The sequence below is a fragment of the Dendrobates tinctorius genome, unplaced genomic scaffold (assembly GCF_039654945.1).
Source record: "Dendrobates tinctorius isolate UK_male_01 unplaced genomic scaffold, ASM3965494v1 ptg000022l, whole genome shotgun sequence".
NCBI classification, from domain to species: Eukaryota; Metazoa; Chordata; class Amphibia; order Anura; family Dendrobatidae; genus Dendrobates; species Dendrobates tinctorius.
In genome coordinates this window covers 94926937-94940095 of record NW_027361690.1, presented here as the reverse complement: position 1 = coordinate 94940095, position 13159 = coordinate 94926937, and the positions used below count along the sequence as shown (strand labels likewise).

Genomic DNA, 13159 nt, shown 5'->3' with positions numbered 1-13159 from the left:
AGTTGTGACTACTAGAGAGAGAGACTGGAGGAGATGTGAGGGAATGAGGTCGGTAGTGCATGTAGTTGGACAAGAAGAAGAGAGGAGTCTGGAAACTTCTTCTGTGATGGGATCAAATGTCGAAAGTGAGCCATGGGAAATGCAGGGAGGGATGGGAGTCACAGCACTTGGTGGTTGGGAGCAGATTTCCTGACTGATATTATCTATTTTTACTATAAAGTGGGAGGCCAGGTCACCAGAACAAATGTCTGGGCTTGTGCTTTTGGTCTGAGGAGGGAGTGAAAAGTGTCAAAAAGTTTCTTGGGGTTGTTGGCTAGTGAAATCAGGGTGGTGAAGGGTTTGGATTAGGGTTAGGGTTTGGATTAGGGTTTGGTGTGTGTTGGGGTTAGGGTTTGAGTAAGAATTGGGGGGTTTCCACTGTTTAGGCACATCAGGGGCTCTCCAAACGCGACATGGCGTCTGATGTCAATTTTGCGTTTAACATTCAAACGGTGCTCCTTCCCTTCCGAGCTCTGATGTGCGCCCAAACAGTGATTTACCCCCCACATATGGGGTATAAGCGCACTCAGGACAAATTGTTAAACAACTTTTGGGGTCCAATTTCTCCTGTTACCCTTGGTAAAATATAACTAATTGGATCTGATGTGATATTTTTTGTCTAAAAAGTTAAATGTTCATTTTTTTAAACATTACAAAAATTCTTGAGAAGCACCTGAAGGGTTAATAAACTTCTTGATTGTGGTTTTGAGCACCTTGAGGGGTGCAGTTTTTATAATGGTGTCACTTTTGGGTATTTTCTGTCATATAGACCCCTCAAAGTCACTTCAAATGTGATGTGGTCCCTAAAAATAAATGGTGTTATAAAAATGAGAAATCGCTATAACTTCCTAACAAAAAAAACATGTGGGAAATGTAACTTAAGTATTTTGTGTGCCATATCTCTGTGATAGATAGATAGATAGATATACCGTATATATTTTTTCCCTTTTTTTATATTATTTGTGTCTTGAATATCGTATCTAATGACATTATTGTATACATTGTAGGTATGGGATTTTCCAGCTATCTGGGACCCAGCGTCAGAGTCCTATTAGGATAAGTAGGACATTTGTTGGACTTATATCCTGAATGGGATGCATGCCCAAATTCAAAGCAGATGCAAATTGGTAATTATAACCATTATTTAACAATTAATATTATATTATTTTAAAAATGGACTGAGATTGATAATAGTGGGTTGTTTGGTTTTTTTTTAGCAAAAGATATTAAACAGAGGTGGCGGTCCGTCAGGGACAGGTTCCACAAATTCATCACCAGTTGCAGTAAGAGTGGCTCCTCGCCGCAGAAGAAACATTTCCCTTTGTTTGAAGAGATGCAATTTCTTTTGACAAGCAGGACATTGCGGAGGTAAGTTTTTCAAAATAGTGAGAGATTAGTAATTAAAGATATATATATATAGCCTTAAGGGTATGTTTCCAAGTGGCGTAATACATCAGGATTTGCTGCGGATTGGATGCTGCGTACAGCCACAGCGTTCAATCCGCAGCGTCCAGATGTTACCGCTAGAGTTGAGCGAAACGAGTCGAAAAAATTCAAAAGTCGCCGACTTTTGGCAAAGTCGGGTTTCATGAAACGAAACCCGACCCTAGGATGAGGTCGGCCACGAGGTCGGCGACTTACGCGCCAAAGTCGCGTTTCAAAAGTTTGTTTTGCGCTCTTTTTCAGCCAATCAGGATCCACGGACACTGTGGGCAACGTGATGACATAGGCACGGGTCACCACCATCTTTCAGAAGGGCATGCAAGTGATTGGCTTGCTTTGGTGGGCGTCACAGGGGGTATAAAAGGGCGTGCATGCCGATCCGCCATCTTATTTCTGCCGATCTTAGTAAAGGGAGAGGTTGCTGCTGATTCTGTAGGAAGAGCGTTAGGCAGGGAAGAAGACAAAAAAACTGCTTCTGCTGCTAGCGATTTGGCCTGCACAACACACCAGTCACTGTGTGTGCAGTGCAAGGGGAGGCTATATAGTGGTGTATCAGTGGTGTTGGTTGTTGGGCTGCCTTCTAAGGCTTCCTGACATTCCTGCATTGCTGTTTACCCACTGCTCCGCAAACTGCTTTTTTAAAAGCAATCCCAATTTTTTTTTTTTGTCCTGCTGAGAAGACAAAAAAACTGCTTCTGCTGCTAGCAATTTGGCCTGCACAACACACCAGTCACTGTGTGTGCAGTGCAAGGGGAGGCTATATAGTGGTGTATCAGTGGTGTTGGTTGTTGGGCTGCCTTCTAAGGCTTCCTGACATTCCTGCATTGCTGTTTACCCACTGCTCCGCAAACTGCTTTTTTAAAAGCAATCCAATCTCCCTTATCCTCTAGTCACTTTTGTCACAGCTGTGCCATCGAGCCTGTCACATAGCGCTCAGATATTCATTGGGCCTCACACAATCCAAAAGTGTCCAGTGTCCAAAAGTGTGTGCAGAGATTCAAAATCTCCCTTATCCTCTAGTCACTTTGGTCACAGCTGTGCCATCGAGCCTGTCACATAGCGCTCAGATATCAGTGGGCCTCACACAATCCAAAAGTGTCCATCCAGTGTCCAAAAGTGTGTGCAGAGATTCAAAATCTCCCTTATCCTCTAGTCACTTTGGTCACAGCTGTGCCATCGAGCCTGTCACATAGCGCTCAGATATCAGTGGGCCTCACACAATCCAAAAGTGTCCATCCAGTGTCCAAAAGTGTGTGCAGAGATTCAAAATCTCCCTTATCCTCTAGTCACTTTGGTCACAGCTGTGCCATCGAGCCTGTCACATAGCGCTCAGATATCAGTGGGCCTCACACAATCCAAAAGTGTCCATCCAGTGTCCAAAAGTGTGTGCAGAGATTCAAAATCTCCCTTATCCTCTAGTCACTTTGGTCACAGCTGTGCCATCGAGCCTGTCACATAGTGCTCAGATATCAGTGGGCCTCACACAATCCAAAAGTGTCCATCCAGTGTCCAAAAGTGTGTGCAGAGATTCAAAATCTCCCTTATCCTCTAGTCACTTTGGTCACAGCTGTGCCATCGAGCCTGTCACATAGCGCTCAGATATCAGTGGGCCTCACACAATCCAAAAGTGTCCAGTGTCCAAAAGTGTGTGCAGAGATTCAAAATCTCCCTTATCCTCTAGTCACTTTGGTCACAGCTGTGCCATCGAGCCTGTCACATAGCGCTCAGATATCAGTGGGCCTCACACAATCCAAAAGTGTCCATCCAGTGTCCAAAAGTGTGTGCAGAGATTCAAAATCTCCCTTATCCTCTAGTTACTTTTGTCACAGCTGTGCCATCGAGCCTGTCACATAGCGCTCAGATATTCATTGGGCCTCACACAATCCAAAAGTGTCCAGTGTCCAAAAGTGTGTGCAGAGATTCAAAATCTCCCTTATCCTCTAGTCACTTTGGTCACAGCTGTGCCATCGAGCCTGTCACATAGCGCTCAGATATCAGTGGGCCTCACACAATCCAAAAGTGTCCATCCAGTGTCCAAAAGTGTGTGCAGAGATTCAAAATCTCCCTTATCCTCTAGTCACTTTGGTCACAGCTGTGCCATCGAGCCTGTCACATAGCGCTCAGATATCAGTGGGCCTCACACAATCCAAAAGTGTCCATCCAGTGTCCAAAAGTGTGTGCAGAGATTCAAAATCTCCCTTATCCTCTAGTCACTTTTGTCACAGCTGTGCCATCGAGCCTGTCACATAGCGCTCAGATATTCATTGGGCCTCACACAATCCAAAAGTGTCCAGTGTCCAAAAGTGTGTGCAGAGATTCAAAATCTCCCTTATCCTCTAGTCACTTTGGTCACAGCTGTGCCATCGAGCCTGTCACATAACGCTCAGATATCAGTGGGCCTCACACAATCCAAAAGTGTCCATCCAGTGTCCAAAAGTGTGTGCAGAGATTCAAAATCTCCCTTATCCTCTAGTCACTTTTGTCACAGCTGTGCCATCGAGCCTGTCACATAGCGCTCAGATATTCATTGGGCCTCACACAATCCAAAAGTGTCCAGTGTCCAAAAGTGTGTGCAGAGATTCAAAATCTCCCTTATCCTCTAGTCACTTTGGTCACAGCTGTGCCATCGAGCCTGTCACATAGCGCTCAGATATCAGTGGGCCTCACACAATCCAAAAGTGTCCATCCAGTGTCCAAAAGTGTGTGCAGAGATTCAAAATCTCCCTTATCCTCTAGTCACTTTGGTCACAGCTGTGCCATCGAGCCTGTCACATAGCGCTCAGATATCAGTGGGCCTCACACAATCCAAAAGTGTCCATCCAGTGTCCAAAAGTGTGTGCAGAGATTCAAAATCTCCCTTATCCTCTAGTCACTTTTGTCACAGCTGTGCCATCAAGCCTGTCACATAGCGCTCAGATATTCATTGGGCCTCACACAATCCAAAAGTGTCCAGTGTCCAAAAGTGTGTGCAGAGATTCAAAATCTCCCTTATCCTCTAGTCACTTTGGTCACAGCTGTGCCATCGAGCTTGTCACATAGCGCTCAGATATCAGTGGGCCTCACACAATCCAAAAGTGTCCAGTGTCCACAAGTGTCTGCAGAAATTCAAAATCTCCCCTGTCCTATAGACACCTTGTACCTTGTTTTACATTACTATATAGTTTGTTGGATTTTGTCTACATTTCTACCAAAAATGAGGAAGGCTGGTGGAAGAGGCCGTGGAATTGGGCGGGGGTTGGCAGCTGGTAATGATGGTGTTGGTGGTGGATCTGATGGTAGTGGCAAGAGCAAAATAGGACCGAATGCAGGAGGTGCTGACCCCGCGTCATCGTCTGGCTACATAAGGCCTAGAACGCTTAGTTTTCTAGGAGTTGGCAAACCGCTTTTAAAGCCAGAGCATTAGGAAAAAGTTTTGCCTTACATTGCTGACTCAGCCTCCAGCTCTATCGCCTCCTCTTCTTCAGTTGTAAAAAGTAAAAGCACTGAGTCGTCATTGGAGGCTCATGTTCATGAACCACACCTTTCCTTGTGTCCTTCACCCCAACCAAGATTGAAGGATGACGCAGGCCATACTACTGATTACTCCATGGAGCTGTTTTCACATACCATGCCTGGATTATCAAGTGAAATGGTGAATTACCCAGGCCAAGATGAATCTGACATGGAGTGCACTGATGCACAGCCGCTGATGGATCATTCTGCTGGTACATTCACTCAGAGCACTACATTGTCCTCGCAGTGTACAGAGCCAGATTCTGACCCTGATGAGACTCAGGTGCCCCTTCCCGCACACTATACCACCATACACAGTGACACAGAGGAAGGTGCACATGACATAGAAGAGGAGGTGATGGATGACCCAGTTGTTGACCCAGATTGGCATCCATTGGGGGAAGAGGGTGCTGCTTCCAATAGCTCAGATGAGGAGCATCCACAGCAGACATCGACATCGCAACAGCTGTAATCTGGCAGGCCCGGAGCACTCCAAAGACAGGTTCCAAACATCAAAAGAGTTGCTGGACAGCTTGTCCAGAGGGTCAAAAGATCACAGCGTGCTAGGCCGCAAAATGTCTGCCAAAGTAGGAAGAGTGCAGTGTGGCACTTTTTTTAACAAAATCCTCATGATCAGGCCAAGGTTATCTGTAAGAAGTGCGCAAAGACCTTTAGCCGAGGGAAAAATCTGAAAAATTTGAATACCAGTTGCATGCTTAGACATTTAACCAGCATGCACTTGCAAGCGTGGACACAACACCAAACCTCAAGTGCCACATGTGCAACTGATCACAACGAAGGTAGTCAGCAACGCTACATTGTTTCCCCCACTGTAAGCCCACCGGTTAGCACAGCAGTAAATGTTGAGGTGTCGTTGCAAGACCACAGCAGTCAGGGAATCCCACTGTTATATCAACGAAAGACTGATTCTAGGCCATCAGAAAGAACACCAACTCCATCACCATCATCAACCCTCTCTCAGTCCGCTCTGTCCACCGCTACTTCCACCATATGCAGCTCTCAAGTCCAGCTCACCCTCCCAGACACTATGAGTAGGTCAAGAAAGTACTCAGTCTCTCATCCGCGTACACTGGGTTTGAACGCCCACATTGCCAAACTAATCTCGTTTGAGATGATGCCCTTTCGGTTGGTGGAAAGCACAGCTTTCCGCGAACTCATGGCCTATGCAGTACCACGCTATGACCTACCCAGTCACCACTTCTTCTCTCGCAAAGCCATCCCAGCCCTCCACCATCATGTGAAAGACCGCATTGTCCATGCACTCAAGCAGTCAGTGAGCGGAAAGGTGCACCTCACAACTGATGCATGGTCCAGTCGGCATGGCCAGGGCCGTTACGTGTCCATCACTGCGCACTGGGTTAATGTGGTGGATGCAGGGTCCACAGGGGACAGCGGTGGTGGGACAGTGCTGCCTAGCCCACGGTATAGGAAACAGTTGGCTGTAGGCGTTCGACCCTCCTCCTCCTCCTCCTCCTCCAGAAGCGAAAGCTCGTCCACAGAGCGCAGTCGTACGAGCACTCCATCTGCAGCTGCCACTGTTGCACACGATGTGTCCCCCTATCGAGCAGCTAGTGGAAAGCGTCAGCAGGCTGTGTTGCAGATGATGTGTTTGGGCGACAGACACACCGCCGAGGTGCTGGCCGAGTACTTGAAGCGACAAACTGAGTCATGGCTGGGCAGTGTACATCTTGAGGCAGGCAAGGTAGTTAGTGATAACGGCCGTAATTTTGTGGCAGCCATAGCCCTTTCAAAACTCAGCCACATACCTTGCTTGGCTCACACCTTGAACCTGGTGGTGCAGTGCTTCCTCAAAAATTATCCGGAGTTAACAGCCCTGCTCCAGAAGGTGCGAAGACTGTGCGCGCACATCCGCCGGTCGCCTGTACACTCCGTTCGTATGCAGAAGCTGCAGCGATTGCTCCACCTTCCCAACCACCGCCTCATTATCGACATAGCAACAAGGTGGAACTCCACCCTGCACATAGTGGAGCGGCTGTGCGAGCAGAGGCAGGCCATAATGCATTTGTGGGAGGATACACGGCCAGGCACTTTGAGAGCAGACATGGAGTTGACAGGTGTGCAGTGGTCGAAGCTGAAAGACCTTTGTAAAGTCCTTCAGTGTTTTGAGGAATGCACACGGCTGGTAAGCGCAGACGACGCCATCCTAAGCATGAGCATCCCACTTATGCGTCTGCTCATGCAAACTTTGACGCACCTTAAGGAGCAGGCGTCTGCAGCCAATGTTGATGAGGAGGAAGAGGAGGAGGGAATCCTTGATGACATTCAGCCATTGTCTGCTCAGGGACCTCTCCTGGACGAGGTGGAGGAAGAAGAGGAGGAGGAGGATGATGATGGGGATGATTACTTAGGGGAGGAGGATGCATCTCGTGGGGCAAGTGAAAATGTTGGCGTGGCAAGGTCTGGTACAGGGTTTGTGCGTGACTGGAGGGATGTGGATTTGCCAGAAAGTGCTCCTCCACCCAGCACTCGCAGTGCATCATTGACACCGGAAACATTGGCCCACATGTCAGATTATGCCTTGCGGATCCTAAAAAGGGACCCCCGCATTGCCAAAATGATGAACGATGACGACTACTGGTTGGCCAGCATCCTGGATCCACGCTATAAAGGCAAATTACAAAACATCATGCCACAGGAGAACCTTGACCTAATATTGGCTAATAAACAAGCAACTCTGGTAAATCGGTTGCTTGAGGCATTCCCAGCACACAGCAGCGGTGATGGTTCTCACACGAGCCTTACGGGCCGGGGGCAGCTTGGCAGAGGTGTTCGTGGTGCACACAGCAGAAGTGGCGTTGGAGACAGGGGTTTCATGACAATGTTGTGGACTGATTTTTCAGATACCGCTCACACAACTGGTAATACTGCATCGATGGAAAGTGACAGGAGACAGCAGTTGTCAACTATGGTTACAAACTACTTTTCCTCCCATATCGATGTTCTCCCACACAGGTCATTCCCCTTTGACTATTGGGCCGCTAAACTGGACACCTGGCCTGAATTGGCCCAATATGCCTTACAGGAGCTCGCTTGCCCAGCTGCAAGTGTGCTATCGGAAAGAGTCTTCAGTGCAGCTGGATCAATCCTGACAGAAAAAAGGACCCGTCTGTCAACCCAAAATGTGGATGATCTAACCTTCATTAAAATGAACCACGCATGGGTTTCCAAGGATTTTGTCCCACCTTCCCCTGATGACACATAGGGTGACAGAAAAATGGCTTGCTTTGGTCCACCTCTTCCTGGTACTTCACCTATTTCGCCTTTTGCATCAGCTGAATGTCCAACATCAACATATGCCACTTTCTAAAACTCCCTAACTGTGCTGCCTCCCCCCCCCATGGCCGGGGTCACCACCTAGCGCACGACACCGTGCGAGTGCCGTTGCCCTGGACAGGTGGGTAGGCCGACTCTTGGGCGCGGGCACTGGCACAGGGTCCCTCATAGTGCAATCAAGTGTCTCTGACGGTGGTGGTGCACACCCGCTGTCAGACACACCGCTGTACTATGAGGGGCCCAGTGCCAGTACCAACGCCCACGAGTGGGCCCCCCTTGCTTGGGCAGGGCCCCAGCATTTGCAATCTTTACCTCTCCCTGCTCCTCCGCTGTGTAATCTGGGCCATCAAATCCATACTGTGCCTGACACCGTCTGAGCCTGCCTCCTGATGTATAGACATATATTTTGAATGTGTACGCTATCCATACATGTTATCCGGGGATACGGTACCCTTTCTAACCTTTGTGCAATCACGTGCAATCCATACTGGGCCTAACACCGTCTGAGCCTGCCTCCTGAGACATATATTTTGAATGTGTACGCTATCCATACATGTTATCCGGGGATACGGTACCCTTTCTAACCTTTGTGCAATCACGTGCAATCCATACTGGGCCTAACACCGACTGAGCCTGCCTCCTGAGACATATATTTTGAATGTGTACGCTATCCATACATGTTATCCGGGGATACGGTACCCTTTCTAACCTTTGTGCAATCACGTGCAATCCATACTGGGCCTAACACCGTCTGAGCCTGCCTCCTGATGTATAGACATATATTTTGAATGTGTACGCTATCCATACATGTTATCTGGGGATACGGTACCCTTTCTAACCTTTGTGCAATCACGTGCAATCCATACTGGGCCTAACACCGTCTGAGCCTGCCTCCTGATGTATAGACATATATTTTGAATGTGTACTGTACGCTATCCATACATGTTATCTGGGGATACGGTACCCTTTCTAACCTTTGTGCAATCACGTGCAATCCATACTGGGCCTAACACCGTCTGAGCCTGCCTCCTGAGACATATATTTTGAATGTGTACGCTATCCATACATGTTATCCGGGGATACGGTACCCTTTCTAACCTTTGTGCAATCACGTGCAATCCATACTGGGCCTAACACCGTCTGAGCCTGCCTCCTGAGACATATATTTTGAATGTGTACGCTATCCATACATGTTATCTGGGGATACGGTACCCTTTCTAACCTTTGTGCAATCACGTGCAATCCATACTGGGCCTAACACCGTCTGAGCCTGCCTCCTGAGACATATATTTTGAATGTGTACGCTATCCATACATGTTATCCGGGGATACGGTACCCTTTCTAACCTTTGTGCAATCACGTGCAATCCATACTGGGCCTAACACCGTCTGAGCCTGCCTCCTGAGACATATATTTTGAATGTGTACGCTATCCATACATGTTATCTGGGGATACGGTACCCTTTCTAACCTTTGTGCAATCACGTGCAATCCATACTGGGCCTAACACCGTCTGAGAATGATAGATGGGGCCCACCATACACTGGAACATTCCAAAGGTGGACATCAGACACTGGAGCAGCATTTACAGGGCCCATTATACACTAGAGCATTAGAAATGGGGCCCATTATGTTTGGAGCATTATTTGGGCCCATAAGACAGTAGAGCTTCATCCATGGGGACCAACATATACTGTAGCATTATGTGGAGCTCATCATATACTGTTTCAAACATTATATGGGACCAATGATTCTGTATGGAGAAATAGATGGGCCTCGTCATGAGATGTAAAAAGTGAGGTATTTTTCATTGTACTATACCGCTATTTCTCTGCCGTATCGGAGCATGATGAGTTGTGGTATGTGTTAAAGGGGCGCTCTTTCGCCCAGGGCACATGAAAACCTGGAGCCAGCCCTCCCCCCCCACAGTCTGTAGCCAAATAACCCCCATTTTTCATTGCGTAACTTGTATTATGAAGTTAATTAAGGTTGACAAGCTTAAGTAAGAAGAATTGATGCTTTTGGCATTCAAATGGGCACTGTAGGTGTGTTTCCTGTCCTCCTCTCACTGCCGACTTTTATTCCCCATTGACTTACATTGGGTTTCGTGTTTCGGGACGACCCCGACTTTTCCCTATAATCGGACGATCTTGCTCGACCCGACTTTTGGAAAAGTCGGGTTTCACGAAACGAAACGCGACCCTAAAAAACCAAAAGTCGCTCAACTCTAGTTACCGCATTGTGGATGGGATTTTATGAAATACCATCTCCACTATGCGTACAATGACGCAGGTGACACACCCGCGTATATGCACATGTGGCGCGTCTTTATAGACCGCAGCATGTCAATTTATCTTGCATAGACGCTCTGTCTCCGCAAGATAAATAACCCAGTCTATGGATAGAATGCAGTGATTCCGCATGTACTCAATGAACACATGCGGTATCACCGCGCGTAAAAAAAAAAAAGGGGGCAGCGCTTTGGGCAGAGCACGCTTTCCGCTACATCCAAAGCGCTGCTCCTATGCAGCGTGGAAACATACCCTAATAATGAAGACTTGTTTTCTTTTATTTACACAGCACTGAAGGGAACATTTGTCCTCCTGGGACTGAAGATGAAGAGGCAGCAGGAACATCCTCTACTGCATCTGGTGCCACATGTTCTGCAGCTGCTGGAACATCCTCTGTTGCTGCTGGCACATCTGCTTCTACAGCTGTTGTTGCAACTGTTTCAGCAGAAGCAGATTTAACAGCGAGCAGAGAAAGAGCTGCCTCTCCGGTGGCAGTAGAGCCCACCAAAAAAAAAGTGAAAAAAGATCCTACAGCAAAGATGGCAAATGATAATCTTGATTTGATTAAAAAATCAGCTACAGAGGATCATTTTGATTTTTTCGCCTTGACAATTGCAAGCAAGGCTCGATCAATGCCACCGGATAGGCAGTCAATCTTTATGAGCACTGTGTATACAACACTAGCATGTTTTGAGGATCATGCTCCAATTTCCCCTATGAATGACATTTTGATGGGGGGTATTTAACAGTGTACACCCGAAAAAAGAACCTGACTACAGATACTCCAGACATCCCAGCATGTATCCACAATATTCGGAGTCAAACAGCGCCCAAAGGCCGGCCCCCTCACCGACATCAAGTTTCACTACTGATTCATTTATTAGTTATGGGGATTGCCCGGAATATCAATTTTTAAATTAAAATGGGTGCACACCATCGTTATTGCGCATAATACATTTACATGTTGAATGTTCAGTTGATTCCTGCCAAGTGTCGCAGACCATCAAGCAGTTCCAAGATGTTTAAGTCTGCTACACTGAGTTTTACATTGCCACCACAAGACCCACTTCACCACCAAGAGACCAATCAACTTCTTGGAAGCAAGGCAACATTCTTGTTCTGTGGTCAAAGAATTAAATTATTTGGCCAAAAGTTAAAAAAAGTGTTCATATTGAAAAAAATATGACAATGATTGTCACAATGTTTTTATTGGGTTTAAAATAAAGTTATCTTTGAAAAATGTTGGTTCTTTTTTATCAACTTTAACATAAGGGGGTATATATAAGGGTTCTTTTACTGAATGTACAGCTAAATGCTCTGGTCCGAGTGTCAGCAGCAGTGCCGGGTATTGAGATGTGAGACTCGTGCGAGTTTCTTGCAAGTGTGACCCCGGCATAACGCAGATTTTTTTCTACCTATCTATCTACCTATCTATCGATATATCTATCTATAGATAGATATAGAAAATCAAAAAAGATAGAGGCAGCACACCATAAGAAATTTTAGAAAAAAGTGCTTTTTAATAGCCCATGTGGCGACGTTTCGGTCTCAAGTGCAGACCTTTCTCAAGTACTTTTTATACTTTTTTAAGGGATATGTGGAATTTAATTTTACTGTTTGCAGGGCATTTTGTTTGGAGGACTATGATTGGAGCCATTACACTGTTTGGATGACTAGTGGGACCAGTATACTGTATGCAAGCAATTATGCAGTGTGAAGGTTTGTGTGGGGTCTATCATACTGTGTGGGGTCCATTATGCTGTTTAGAGGGCTGTGTGGTGCCTTTACGCTCTTTGGAGGTTGTGTAAGGGCCATTCTGCTGTTTGGAGGGCTGTGTGGTCATAATGTGGGGGGGGTTGTTTTGGGGCCACTGTACTGTATGGAGGACTGTGTCGGGAACACAGTTGGGGCATTATACTGTGTTGGGGTCACTATACTTTGCCGGGGGGGGGGGCACAGTAGGAGTGTGGAGGTTAATGTGGAGGAATTCACTGTGGAGGTAGCATACTGTTTGGACGTACTTTTGTTGGCATCGTACGTTATGGGAGCAATGAGAGTGGAATCTAGGGGCTTCAATAGGAGGAAAATTACTGCAAAGTTGTGAGATATGCTCTTCTGTGATACCGCCGAATAATAATTTTTTTTAGGGGGGTGGGGAGCCCAATTTGAACTTTTGCTATGATTTCTCTGTATGTCCCCATTGTTGTTTTTATTTTTGTTTGCATTATTGATGCTGCTTGGATTTAACCCCTTAGTGACCAAGCCAATTTTGACCTTATTGACCAGGAACACATTTTTGAAATTTCACTTTCAAAAATGTCACTTTATGAGGTAATAACTCTGGAACAATTCAACGTATCCCGGTGATTCTGAGAAAGTTTTCTCGTGCCATATAGTACTTCATAATAATGGTAACATTTGTTCAATATGACTTGCGTTTACTTGTGAAAATATCGGAAATTTGGCAAGCAAACATTTCTAAAATTTTGCAATTTTCAAACTTTTAAATTCTTATGCCCATAAATCAGAAAGTTATGTCACACAAAAAAGTTAATACATAACATTTCACACATCTCTACT

At 46.4% G+C, this 13159-nt stretch overlaps 1 long non-coding RNA gene across 1 annotated transcript; it reads left to right on the top strand.

Annotated features, from left to right (window-relative positions):
- The first annotated feature begins 1044 nt into the window (after positions 1-1044).
- On the top strand, positions 1045-11657 carry LOC141083990 (uncharacterized). The gene is made up of 3 exons (XR_012230892.1): positions 1045-1166; positions 1257-1407; positions 10869-11657. It is a non-coding gene; the product is annotated as an uncharacterized lncRNA (long non-coding RNA).
- The last annotated feature ends 1502 nt before the right edge of the window (positions 11658-13159 follow it).